At 42.9% G+C, this 14,396-nt stretch overlaps 1 protein-coding gene across 3 annotated transcripts in view; it reads right to left on the bottom strand.

Annotated features, from left to right (window-relative positions):
• Positions 1-10,817, bottom strand: part of CHD2 (chromodomain helicase DNA binding protein 2) — an 89,779-nt gene extending 78,962 nt beyond the window's left edge. Inside the window, exon 1 of one of the 3 annotated variants that reach the window (XM_054077561.1) lies at positions 10,794-10,817. The gene's annotated coding sequence lies outside the window, so the exon portion shown is untranslated. Of the gene's footprint in view, positions 1-7,687; positions 7,770-10,551; positions 10,706-10,793 lie in introns of those variants that run through there. The other 2 variants (XM_054077559.1, XM_054077558.1) reach the window with 2 other exon arrangements.
• Between the last annotated feature and the right edge of the window lie 3,579 nt (positions 10,818-14,396).

The following is a 14,396-nucleotide window of genomic DNA, read 5'->3' as shown; positions in this document are numbered from 1 at the left end:
CTGTAGGGTTATTTTATTGATTGCTATATAATAGTTGACAAAATGATGCATTATCAAGCAAATTGCCACATGCAGTGAAAAGAAGCCGTTGCTTTTTTCTGAAATGTTACGAGCATATACAATTTTTATGTTATAGACAGTCTGACAAAGCACTGAATCACTCTGCTGTAATGCACCATATACATAAAAGAGAAGGCCCCTTATTTTTGTAGCTGAAAAAAAACTTTTTCATATTTATCAACACTGGTTATATGTGGACTCCAATCAGTTTTATGTAGTGATGCTGTGTCAGGGACACACTTGAATTAGAATGTCACCTGAACAGAAATACCTTCTGTGTCAGACTGATATTTTCCATGAACTTTTTCATTTTCTTCCTACAGTTGATTCACTATAAACTGGCTCCTGCCAGAGCTTTATCCAGCTAGGAGAGCTCATCAGCCTAAGGACTACAAGCAGGTTTGTGCCCATCAGGCATGTCATCTATCTAAACTCCAGAATTAGCACTTTTAACTTATTGCGAGCAATGGATTTGCATCCTGAAACAAATATACTTTCTCTGACAAAGCCATCAATGGCGGTAATCTTGTCTCAGCTTGAAAACATTCACAGTGTAATTTTTTTTTTATATTTAGTCAAAGAGTAGCCATAGAAGGTGAGCTGGTGAGAAGATGCAAGCAACCCATTAAAACACCATCAGTAGGGTTCTGTTGCAAAATGAGGTCAAAGGCTTTTTGAACAATTAAAGCAGCAGAGGGAACACAAAACATCTCGGGCAGGACATCTACAGTGCTTGATCGCTTTTTTAAAAATCTGACTGCAACTTGCATTGCCATTTTACCCAGCAGAAGGTGCAAACAAGGTTCTACATGCCCAAAAGATGACTTGTTTGCTTCAAGATTTAGTAGTGGATTTAAAAAGAAACTCTCTACAATGTGTCTTGTTTTAAGGTCTAGAAATTAATAGCAAACTCTGGGATTTTGATCTCTTACTGAAGTTACTCCAAATATATGGGTCTTAAGTTATGTGCCTGTGCCTTTAATTCAGCTCTGAGTGATGGCGTTTAGGTCAGTGGAATCACTCCAGGTTTTTCTTGGTGTGTCTAAGTGGAATGTTATCCTAAGGATTTGGAAACATATGAAGTGAATTTAGGAAGGAACATGTATGTCAATACTTGGAAAACATAACTGCCATGAACTAACCTTGTCCATAGAAGCAAAAGAGAACATAAAGCAGAGGTCTGCAAATTTCAAGAGTGGAAACAAGCACATAGTTTTGCACATGCAGGCATAATTGCACCATTATTCTTTGTATTTCCCCTCAACATTTCTTTTTCTTCCCTGTTTTTATTAATGATGGCTAAAGGAATAATATAAATTGTACTAGGTACTTTACCTCTTACTCATCTCCTTCAGTATACCTTTAAAAACTTTTATACATCAGAACATTGGTTATCAAAATACCAAATATTAGAGTTAAGTAGAATCAAATAGGTCAAAATAAAATGCATTTGATTGGGAAACTCCAAAATTTTCTTGGAACAAGCCATACACGTTGCTGGTATTAAGCACTCCGACCTACCATGTGAGATAATGGAGACCATAGAACAATTTGGAGCGAAAAAAATGTGTGGAGCATGAGTTTGTAGGCGACAGTCAAGTGCTTGAATAATTCAGAATCACAACATGAAGAAAAATGAAACACTGGGACTTTAATAACTGGCTTCCCCTACCTTAAACTCCACTTATTAAGATATTGTGCTCCTGGCTACCATATCAGGTGCTGATAATGAATATTCAGGGACAGTACTTCTGCTGCATGAATGAAAACTGTTCTGTTCAAAAGGCTAATAAAGGATTAGTTTTTTACATATACATATATAAAACACATACACTAAAGATCATGAAAATTGGAACAAAAAATGCAGTTTAAGAACAATTACTGAAATGCAAAAATTCTACTCACAAGTAATGTTAATAAAATGGAATTAATCATAGGAGAAAATATAACCCAATTAAGAGATTCAGAGAGGCATATTATTATATCCTGTAAAAGTAATTTTTATGTATGAAAATTAGTTTATATTGTTGCTATAATGCATAGTCTTATCCGAACAAATCAAAGATGTGCATAATAGACCTATGCGCTATAGGTATCGCTGCTCATCAGTGCACATTGCATTGAAGTTATATTTCACTACAAATTTAATGTAACCTTAGCAGATTACAAAAGGGCAATCAGGAAAATAATGATCTTGAGGTAGCAAAAAGGTTTCTCTACAATGCTTTTCTATAATGAAGGAGTCATTGTCTCAGAGAAATCTTCTCTTAGATGTGACAGACTCGAAAAGGAGAGACTCTCTTAGACCCAGAGCAAGGAGATCAAAGACCTTGCAAAATTGAACTGTAGCTGAAGTGGAGGAAGCTGACTTGCTTTTGGTTTTAAAATGACTAGAACTTTTTGAAATCCTAATTTGGATTTGAATATCATGGTTAGAATTTATCAAGTGTTTTGCAAGCTGCTAAAATATTGAGGCCTGCTATCTTTAAAGTCAACAGCCCATATGCCCAACTAGCAGTGCATTGCTCCAGCATCCCCGTTCCTGCACCGTATTCAGGCAGAGACTGTGACATTTCTGAGCTATACATTATTGACCAGTCAACCGGCTTATAGATGCCGATTGCTTGGTCAGCAAAGAAAGCAGAAAAGACAGCCTTTAAATCCATTTTGTAGTTCTTTCTTTAGTGGAAACACTATTTGCTTCTATAACATGCAAGCCTACCCCAAAGTGCAGAAACTCTGAAACTGAAATTTGTTCAAACTGAACATCAGATCAAAAGCTCAATGCCTCTAACAGGATGAGTTCAGAAGCCCTGCCTCCTTAAGAGGCCAGGATAAAAATACAGCTACATGAAAAATAAATAAGCAGCTTTTCTCCAATCTGAAACAAGAAAATAATGATATGAAACCAAAATCAAATGCAACAATATCGCTTGTATTCCCAACTGCCAGCATTAACACTACCTTTCCCAGAGGCTCGTTAAACAAACAAGCCTTACAACATGCTTTGCAAGTGAAAGATCTCAAAGCAGAGAAAGTAAACTCCAATACTGAATGTCCTTGATGGAAATGCTGTTGCTTGGTCTAAGAGTTTTGCACTGAAAGGGATTCTATCTGACCTCACTCCTGCCACGATTGGTATTTTCTCTTTTGATCAAGTGAGCAGTTTTGCAGCACTAGCAGTAGTTTGTGATTTTTAGATCAAAACTAGTGTCTCAATACCTGGAAGACAAGTCAGCCCATTCAAGTCAAAAAGGTATCGTGTGTGCAGCCAGACATCTTTTTACATAATCACACACTCTGTTTAAAACAGACCTCAAATACTACCTTTTCCCTGAACACTCGAGCTATGCTTCCACAATGCTGGGAGCTCAGCAGCATTATCATCTTGGTTATCCTCGCTAAGGGGCTTGGTGACATTCCTGGAACAACATTACACCTCTAGAATTGCTGAGGTCTCCTGGAGAGATGCCCAATTTGGGCTGTACACTGTGACACAAACATGCAGAACTTTGTCTGTTTTCCTGTTTGTTTTTTTTTTTTCTTATTGCCATTTTGGTTTTGCCCTCAGTTTAAAAATTAAAGCCTTTGGATGAAAGAGGGTGAAAGTGGAGTGAATAAACTTTATTATAATGAAGAAGAAAGCCTTTAAAGTACAAAGTCCCTGAACACAACATGTCTCCTCCTGCCGCAATAATGCTGCTTCACAAAATGGCGATTGCCTCTGCAGGCTGAAAACACACAGGAAACCAAACTTTTTTGGTTTTTGCTTTCATTTTTCTCTCTTTACGTTCAGCCCCTCAGGGACTCCCTGAGAGCCCTCCGCAAAGTCGTAACCTAACAGAGAAGTGATGGGGACTGCACAGAGCAGCCTTTCCCATCTGCTTCGGCTTTCAGAGACACTCGCGACTCTTCCCCACGATGGCGTGGGGCGAGAGGATGCTGCAGCCTGGGCTCTGGACCACAGGGCACAGAAATCTGCCGATCCAGCCGCTATCACCGTGATCTTACTTTTCCAGAATTTTCTCCCTCCGCTTCCCAAATATAAAGGGACTTTTGTGCTAAAAAAACTGAACTGGAGCACTGATGGGCTCCGCGTAGGGCGCCATGTGGTATTTGGTTTCTCGCTACAGTACATGTTTTTATAATGATGGGGGAAGGGAAGGAAGGGAGCTGCTCTTACCAGCATGCCAATAATCTGTTGCAAAGGGCTGGAGCTCTCAGAGCCAATTAGTCCTGAGGTTAACCATTTAACTGCTGAAAAAACATCAAGTCTCAGGCACAGGCTGTTGGGATTAAGGACACAAAAGACTGCATGGGTACCCAGGGCACTGAGTTCAGTGCAGATTTGTTCGCAGATGCATTTTTCTACAGTTCAGTATGTATTTGCAATATACGAACTGACTATCGAAACTCTCTCAGGTTGCAATGAGCAAAGGCAGGACAACCACAGCCCAAACTCCTACACAGCACAATTTTAATAGAAGCTGGATGCATTTCTGGAATTATGTGGTGGAACAATGAGAGCCACCTACAAAAGCATCACTTCTGATGCAGATTTTTGAATGGGTACAAGTCCCTGCCATGGGACAGCAAATCCACAGTGCCCGCTGTGGAGTGGGAAGGGTCAGGGTACTGCCCTGACAGAGGGACCTGGCTGTGGCATCGCAGCCTCTCCCAGCAGCACTGCTCTAGACAAGGAAAATGCAGTAAAGAGGGGCAAACTCCAAGAAAGCAATGGCATAGTCTGTCTCCCTCTACACACACGTGTTTTCATCACACCTGGGCTATGCCCGGACACGAAACATGATTTGGACCTCCCTGAACCAGTCTTAAATTTTCTAAGACCTTAACTACATTAGAATAAGACCAGAAGAGAAAAACTAGCCCGTGGCTTGTGAGCTGCTGAACAGGCCAGGGAAGAAAATGCATGGGTAATTCCCAGCCTTGTTTTTTTTCCTCCAGGGGCAAGTCTGAACATGTACAGGGAGTACAGACAAATTACTCCTAATGCAGAGCAACAGTACTATGCTCCCATTTGACCAAGAAGGTCGGTAAACCTATTTTTGTGCTTTTTTTTAATTCCAGAATTTCAGAGATGCCAGGAAGACCAGCAGAGTTTGCACAGCACAATGAAGCATCCTGGCATACCAAAAGCAGATTCTCCACCCCAGTTCATCAGCTTCAGCAAGAAGCAGAGTTTATTTGCCTGGGAGGTGCTGTACTAGTGCTGCAGGGCTGCTTCCAGCCCAGGCAAGTGCTGCAGCATACATGAAAGGTGTATTCCTACTCCACTAGCCTCTATAATGGATGAAAATGCAAGTCACATTTCCCTCCTTGCCACAGAGAAGGTCCACTGCATGTGGAAGGTACCTGCTGCTCCCCTTGAACGGCTATAGCAAGGCTGCACCATAACACATCTCACTTCTAAGCTCCAGGAAGAATTCTGACTACATTAATGTATAACTTTACATTCAAATTAAAAATACTCTAGAGGGGGGAAAATGTATTGCTAAGAAAATAGATTTCTTGGGCATGTGAGCTGTCAGAGCTCTGGCAGTACAAGAGCTCTCTTGTTGCTGTTGCCTCCCACAGCTGGATTCACTAAATATATCCTGGGTAGAGAACTGCATTTCTCCACCCCTTTCTCAGCCCAATCAGGTTTGCACAAACACCACCAGGCTCCCTTGGGACATGCAGTCAGGCAAAAGCAGTGCCCTAGTTATAGGCATCATGAAGGACAGAAGAGACTAACCATGTCTGCAACAGGGTTTACATCCACAGGTTATTTTGAGAGGGAGTGCATGCAGCCGATCAATACATAACTGTTGAAAACAGTGTGGTTTGTTCTGCATAAGGATAAACTATATTTGTACATCAGATTTGATTATTGCAAGCTATTGCCATCAGATGATTTTTCAATAGCTTAGGAAAAAAAATGGTGATCTCAGAGCAAATTCAAGAAGAATGGTGAGTGCTATAAAAGAAAAAAAAAACCCTGCTTCTAGCAGATTTAGAGGTGAGCAGTGGTCTTCAGTGTCTCAGAGACTGGCTGGCCAATAGTGAGCCATCCCAATTTTACCTTCCATCAGGTCAAGGCTGTTAACTGTGGCATATTGTATGACCACGTATCTTCCTTGGAGGGGGGGGGAAACCCTGTGGCTAAATTTCCATAGGGCCAAGGTGCTTCCCCGACCATCTCCTTTCTTTTCCCCACGTCTCCCATTCTCATCTTGCGTCTGTTACTTGTAAGGACATAGATTCTTTGGCCCAGCAAAATGAAACATTGGTCCCAACAGCCTTGAGCACTACTGCAATCAGTAGCAAAGAGGGAGAAGAGCTGCCCCTTCCGATATAGTTAATTCTCCAGTGGATCGTATTCCGTCAGAATAATTCATCTTAGTGGCTTTCCTTGCTTTCAAGCTGTGAGCCAGCAGGGATTTTGACCCTCCTGATTGTGGCTTCTTCCTTTCCTCACAGTTCCCTATTTCTTCAACACCTCCAGCTCCTTTAGCAGCAAAGCAAATTTGACAGAATCTGGTCAATTTTTCAAGCTTTCTCATTTTAAAAAGTAAGTGGAAACAGACTACATCTAGCAATGGAACCTCACAGGAGGGAGAACTAAATATCTCATGCATGACCTTAATCCATAGGATTTTGTAGGTACTTTTTAATGTAATCTCAATACTCAAAGCTTATCATGCATTCAAATCGTATCTGTAGCCCTGGAACATTTTTCAACTAAAGGAACCCAAATTCATTTTGATATAATTATGCAGTCACATGAGTCACATGCTTGCTGTGGAATAAATATAAATTATGAGCATTTGGGAATAACTGGCAGACTTAAAGTGCAAAAAAAAAAAAAAAACAACCCCCAAAATTAAAGCTATCTATTATATAAGGAAGAAAGATCAATTTTAGATGTCAAATTGCAGGAATGGAAAACAGCACAGTGCATGTATGAAGCGTCTTTTAATACCTCCTTTTTTCAGTCTGCAAACATGAAAGAAAGAACCTAAGCTCATATTTAAGCATTCATATACAGCAACAACCTTATTTTCAAAGGGACTAATATCATATGAAGTATTAAAAATCTTTAAAATCAGATAATTCATTCTCAAAATGGCCAGAGGTCCTTAAGCTTAACCAAGCAGTTGAAAGCTAGAAAAGTTAGCAAGTTTTGCTGGATTTTGTGCCTCCTCTACACATTCTCTCCTTCTCTGCTTTTCTTGCCTTCCTGAAACAAATTGTCCCCAAAGACTGTTCTAATTTTGTATTTGGAAATCACCACTATTTTAATTAGCAGCTTTGCTGTAGAAGAACTACACCCTGAAAAATTTCTGCTGCAGCACTTGTACTGCAAAGGAGCCTTGTTCACTGGGGACAGAAGTGATTTTGCCTGCTCTGATGTCAAAGTCTGCTGGATGGTATGGATTTCTAAAAGACGTAGTCTCATGTGCTTTTCAGAAGGAAATACAAAATATGAAACCAGATGTTAAGACTGAGCCACAGAGAAACCCCAGGAGTGCGAATTACCTTCAACAACACTGCAGTTCTAAAAGCAAACAAAGGTATAAGAAACTAGGATGGAAGCTTTCATTCCTCTAACAAGGCAGTGACTCACCCACATTCCTAACTGCTCAAAGAAGGGAGGCAAACCCTCCTCCTGGCAGACCCGATCCTCAGCAGAGCAAATCCCAAGTGAAGGCAAACCGTGGCAGTAGCACGTTGGAACAAAAACAGCACAGGGCCAAATGTATTTCAGGAAGGAATCCTCCCTCGCAAGCCACTGTATTAACTCGCCTTCTTGAAAAGATTCAAGATTTGAGAAGTTCTGCTTTTCACATCCGAAAACACAATTAAAAGGAAAAAGACTACTAATAGCAATTGCTTTTTGAGGGCCAAATTCATCTGTCTCAGATACCAAGGTTTTCTAAAACTGCTAAGGGGCAGTAGTTGAGTTGAGTTTGGTTGGTTTTGTTTGTTTTGTTTTTTTTTTTAATTTTTGTTTTTAGACAATGCAAGAGAAGTCAACAAGTTAACTGAACAGAGCCAAGTGGTGTGTGAGGTGGATAAGGGGTTGTTTCTAACCATAAAGTTATTCGCATGAGGAAGTTGGACCTAGGGATACGGAAACTCATCATCCTAAATATCTGCTCTGTCATCCCCAACATACAAGGCAGACTTCACTGATGAGGGACAAGTATGTCCCAGGCAAAACGCAGCATACAGCCAAGCTGCTAAAAATGTCCAGCTCCACCCTTCCTGCGTGGCACTTTGGGACAAGGGATGTGCTGTGCAGGTCCCCAGATAGCAGGGGCATCAGCTGAGCTGCTGAGTGGCAGCAGTGCCACCATCAGCAGCAGGGATGATGACGAGGAGGTGGTGGTAGAGAGGCTGAATATGAGGAAATAGGATCAAAAAAGGAGCACAGAAAGCAGAAAACATTGCTAATTTTCTGGAGAAACTCCAGGAAGCCACATCTTTAAAGCATAAACCTCAGAGAGGTTGTGGTTAGGAGGTAAACATTGCTGGGTGATGGGGCTACAGGGAGGGCTTCAGATGTGGCTGTACCTGTACCCAGGGAAAGCCATGATTCATATGGAGCCCTCCAAGGAGTGGGGCTGGGTAGGTGGTCCCCTCTGTAGTTGTGCTAGGGCTTTGCTGGGTGAGGTTCTTTCATCTGCGAAATGCAGGATGCCAGATTATGAGCACAGAATTCCCCTGTGGCTCCATACTCCGCGAAACAAAATTAAGATTGACACTCTGTGTTCCACCTTATAGCAAGTTTTCCAAGTCTTAGCTTTCCAGTGGTAACCCAACACCCCAAAATGACTAGTTCATTCATTTCTCCAGCTGCATAGCACACCTGGAGCTGCTGCAGAAAGCAAATGGCAGCTTTACCTAAGATTGATTTGTTTGCTTAACAGTTATCAGTGTAGGTTTGGCTGCTGGTGCAGGGAGAGTCCTTGACAATGCAGGCTGCTAGCAGAGAAACATAAAGCTGTTTACTAATGGAAGTATCAAGCCTCATGCAAATAAAATAAGCTATTCTGGGGCTGAAGGCATGCCCAAGACATAATGAAAGTGCTTGATGGACTCATGCTGCTGCCGTACTTGAAGCCTAGCCCCAGCAAGCAGGGAAAGCACGCAAAGCCAACCCTCCCTCCATGCTGCTGCAGATTCTGCTGTTGGCATTTGAAATATTTCAGGCATTTCAGAAAACCCTCAGTGGACCAGAGCACAGACTCGCCCATCGGGACTCCAGAGCTCACATTAAAAAAAGAATCTGTTTATCAACTTGCAGAACAACAAGTAACTGTCTAGTTTAGTAGATGGAAACAACAGAAGCAGGGGCAGATTTTGCTGACATTACTTCTCCCTGATTCAACACACTGCCTTGATTAAGTGATTATTTTGATCAGTGCAACAGCAAACAAACAACGCTTATAAGACATTTGCTTGCAGAAAGGCAGAGAAACCATCACAGGAGATGAGTCTTGAACACATTATTATTACTGAGTAGTTTGGCTGGCTCGTGCCACTTGGAAACCCCAGTTCTGCCAGGCTGCTTGAGAAAAGCAGCATTTGTCCCCTGCCTTCGGCATGAAAATACAACTCAAATCCCTTCTCGGGAACAAAGGTGCTTCCCAGGAGCCTGGCGTGCTGCCGGCATGCCGAGCGCGTAGCCAAGCAACGGCAGCCCGATCGGGGCTTGCGTCTCACCCGTAATGCTCCAGCCTCCACAAACAATTCTTTCCACGTAGACAAGACTGTGCAGGGTAATGGAAAATTACTGCAGACTTTTTCTTAAAGGGCGAGAACCTCCATTGGTGGAGAGGGTTGGTCTGCATCCTGCTTCCCAGCGCACCCCAGGGTAATTTTTTGTTTCCTGCAAGAAAGGCTGCAGCGCATCACCAGCGTGCTGGGTCGTTAATAAAGGCAGATATCATTTGCATGATATTTCAACTGACTGCAGTGATGAAAAATGGAAAGCAGGGAGCTAAGCAGTGCAGTGATGGGGGGGAAGAGCCTAGCAGCCAGAGGCAGGAGGTGAACAAGCCAGCAGCCGCCTTCCTAAAACCGCTCTCAACACAGCCTCAAACATGGCGACCTGAATGCAGTGCAGTTTATATTAGCTGAGAGCCTATGCCAAAATAATCCTTTTACACTTGGCAGGCATAATGTTTTAACAACTGCCTGGCAAACTTCCTGCCTGTAAGGCTGTAGGAAGAAAAAACGCTTTTAAAGAAAAAGCAAACTTACTCTGCCAGTTGTTAGACTACTCTTGGGGCAGCAGTAATTTTTAAAAGTTATAGCTGTGTTTACCTCCAGTTTCTAGTGTAAGAGAGAACTTCTTAAAACAGCAGAGTGCCTACCTAGCTTAAAATATCAAGCTAAAGAACCACACAAACTGCTACCATAACACCAGACAGCCCATTCAAGCTACTGCACTTTTACCTGAAAATCAGAGAGTTGCAGACTTACCGGTTGGGCAGGGCAACATCTGCCTGACCAGCACAGGGCCACAAGAGCAGCCCAGCCAGAGGGTCACAGCACTGATGCACAAACAGCACCCTTTGCAGGGATTAAAATTAGCTCCTAGATCTATTGCAAGTTTAATTTCATCTCAAGGAACAGACCAACTGTTCCTTAGAGCACCTAGGATGAACCAACTACGTCTAGCCTGCAGCAAAAACAGAAAGACAAACCTGCTCCTTATCTATTACCTTTTTTGCTCAGTGCATCCAGCTGTGGCTCATGATGGCCCTGATTTGCTTAAAGGATATAGCTGTGCTCTCTGGCCTCTCTGGGGCTCCCGGCAACTTAAAGTGCTGCTTGCCTAGACTGGTTCTAGGTCAACTCCTGCAGCAACGTGGCTTTTGCTCTTGCCCGTCTTCCTGTTTTAATTCATCTTCTCTGATCTGTTTTTCTCAGATAAGCACTGGTTAAAGTCTCATTCAAAATCTTTTCATTTTGTTGTAGCTAGCAAATTAAAATAAAGCCCCTGCACCCAGTTAGGGGACTTCTTTGTAACAGAAACTCCCCCCACCTCCTTAAATAGAAACCTTTGTTGTGAAGCTGATTTCATTGCAAGCTCCGCAGGGAAAGTCATTACATTTAATAGAGGTTGACCTCATTTTGTAGTCCTCGATATTAAAGCTTATAAATAGGGAATATAATTAGAAGCGGTGACTTCTCAACAAAGGTATACAGTACTTGTTGTTGCTACCTCTTTCTTACCTAAGGATTCATTTAACATGGCTTGGAAAGAGTAACTTGAAACAGCTTTTGGCAGATAAGTGAACTCAAGTGAAATGCAAAGATCTGGTTTCCAAGAGCCTTTTACAAGCTGTACAGAGAAATGAAATTAAACCCTTCAGCAGCACACAAGGCTTCCTATAGAGACTCCCTGGAAGAACTGCAAATGTGCATTCCAGGTGAAACTTTATCTTGATCTGAGTCTGGAATTACATGAAGACATCCGGTGGTGGAGAGGACTGGTGGTCATTCATGGACCTGCCCACATGGCAGCCTCTGCTCTGCTGGAGGGAATTGCTGGAATTTTCTACTGCATTTCCAAGTCTGTGTGGTCTAAGACAAAGAAAGCAAAAGGTTTCAAGCTCAGTAAATACACACAGGGAGTGAATGCAAAGATGTCCCGGCTTTGTTAGGTTTCTAGCTTTACTAATGCAACCACACAGTGGACACTGTTGTCAGAGGGGAATAGGTAAACAGAGACACTGGCCACCACTAAATAAATACGCTTTCCAAATCAAGGCAGTGCACTGCGATAGGGATGTGCTGCACCGTGACAGGGGCCTCACTGAGCACAGCTACATTGGGGCTTTTCACCTTAATATGTTTTTAGTTTAAAATCTCTGTTCATAGCCTGCTTTCAAGTAGCCGCTACACTTCTCCAAGTCTTAGAAGTCTACTTGAAATACGTATTCTGATTTAATTTTCCCAGCTGTTGCAGTGCACCCCTTGCTCTCCCACTCCCCAGCTTTCCTTGTGTTTCTTGTGCTAGGTGTCACCTCCCTGCTTAAATACTGGTGCGTTGCCAAGGAGAACTCTTAGTATGTAAAAAGAATAATTTCTTGGTAAAAGCCCCAGGCTCCCTTATATTTCCCTTCAGATTTTATGATTTGAACAGGCTTTTCTGCTTCAGTGAGCCTTAGAACTTCCTGAGTTTTGCACAGTTCTCACCACAAATGACTGAGTTCAACTCTGCTCAAAACTCGGCTTTGGGCTTGGTTTCTTGAAAAATCAAGATAAATGGTGGTGTCCCCAGCTGAAGTGCTTTCACATGGTGTTAAATAGCAACTTCTTTTCTGCGTCTGTGTGCCCTGCACCGAGCAGAGCAGTTGCTGCCTACACCTGCAGTTGGTTTGCTCTGCTGACCGTTTGCCCTGTGGTTTGTGGCACAACGTGTTTCAACGGGAGAAAAGAGAAAGGTGTCTCCTCCAAGAAAGTAATCAGAAACTCCTTGAAGACCACAGTATGGTGGCTTAAAGCGCTCAGCCTTTGTTCTTCTGCCCAGGATTGTGTTTCCACTTCACATAAGCAAAACGGATCACAGTCAAGAAAAATATGTGAGGAAGCCTAGAGCTGGACCTCACCAGCCCAGCACAACCCCAGAAAGCTGGGTTGTGGGGCTGGGAGGACACTTGGTGGCCAGCAGCTCTCCTCTTTCAGTCCCACAGAGACGAGATAAGACATGTTTAGTCATACCTCTACCCTCCACAAGGCCACAAGGCTATTCCTGCTTAGCTTGTTTTAACTCTCTCCTTCAGCTACCTCCCATTTCAGACAAAGAGTGTTAATAAATTACACCAAACAATTCCCACCACACCTCATGCAATTAACCCTGTCCTGGGGCAGCACTGGCTGGGGAAGCCCTGAACAATGTCCTGGGACTCCAATACAGCCAACAGCAATTTTGCCACCTATTCAGTGCAAAGAAGTTTAGTCTTTCTGTGTTTATTTTTAGAGCAGTAAGTCATTTTCAAAGAGCCTTTCTATCAGGCTTGGCCCCATATAAGCTGCCAAGTTGGCTCCTCCAACTTCACAGGCATCATTAGCAGGGCTGCCTTGTGCTGATGTGGTGTCAGTGCTTCCATTACAGCACCTTTCCCCAGCTCCAGCCCCGTTATAAATGGGACGTAAAAATCCAGTTCTGGCAGAAGCATTCAAGAGCTAACATGGAAAACAGTCACCACCTTAACTTGATCTGTACTAAAATTCATCTGACTGGGAAGAGAAAGTGAGGATTTAAAATATATTTTGTTCCTCCCATGCCTAAACCCTGAATTTTAAAATCTAGCTGTAAAATCACACTGAAATTACTCATGGGGAATTTTTTTTAGTTTATTTTTTCAAAGCATTTATGTGGTAAATGGAGAAGTGATCCCTTCCCACCTCCACTTCTTCTGCAAGCCAAATGCTTGATTAAAAGTTGCCATTGTCAATCCTACTAATGAAGGGCACAATTAATTGTCATTTTAATTGGGCACAAATCCATGGTAGTGTTGAATGGAGAGACGGATGTCCTCACCATCCTCAGCCATGTGCGGCCACCCAGGATGTTGGGTCAGGGAACTAATTTAGCTGACAACTAACCAGGAGCTTCCAGCCAGCTCAGATCTGGCTGAAACTACCCTTCGGCACAAAGCAGGGGCACTGTGGTGTTGGGAAAGTGCGGCTGGGCTGGAGGAAAGCAAGATTGCTCTTGGCACCAGCGCATGTGTCTATGGAAGATGTTCATCTGGCTACAGCTTCAGCCTGTGTTTTTAATAACTGGCTTCTGTATCAGCTGCTGCTCAGGGAGAAAGCGGCCCCTTCTCTTGAGGAGATGCTTGCTATTGAGTGGTCATGCCATCAGCCAGACTGGTGAATTAATCTAGAGTCAAACTCCACCCTTTTCCTTTTTTTCATCTACTTTTCAGCTGGATCAGTTTCCTGAGCACAAGGGCCAGCACAAAGGGAGTGGGAATGGGGGACTGGGACAGAGGAGTGCAAGGTGCCTCCTACCAGCAGCACCAAAGACTTGGCTTGGTGCATGTTGACCCCAAAACAGGCCTGTAGTGCCACAGCTCTCAGTTTGACTGGTTCTTCTCTCCTAAGCCAGCACACACCGAGCGCTCTGTGAAATCAGCCCAGGAAGAGAAAGACCCTACAGCTTACTCTGTATTGGCTTAATGCCAGAGTGAGCTCTGACTTCCTTGGGGGGCAGGTACATGTAGAGGAACTATAGGAAGACGTATTATAGGAGGGATCCTACCAAACCTCGCTCTTATAACAAAGTTGCTCTACTTCTGGTTTCAAATTTT

The sequence above is a fragment of the Cuculus canorus genome, chromosome 12 (genome assembly GCF_017976375.1).
Source record: "Cuculus canorus isolate bCucCan1 chromosome 12, bCucCan1.pri, whole genome shotgun sequence".
Taxonomy (NCBI): Eukaryota; Metazoa; Chordata; class Aves; order Cuculiformes; family Cuculidae; genus Cuculus; species Cuculus canorus.
This window is presented reverse-complemented; position numbering and strand designations above follow the sequence as displayed.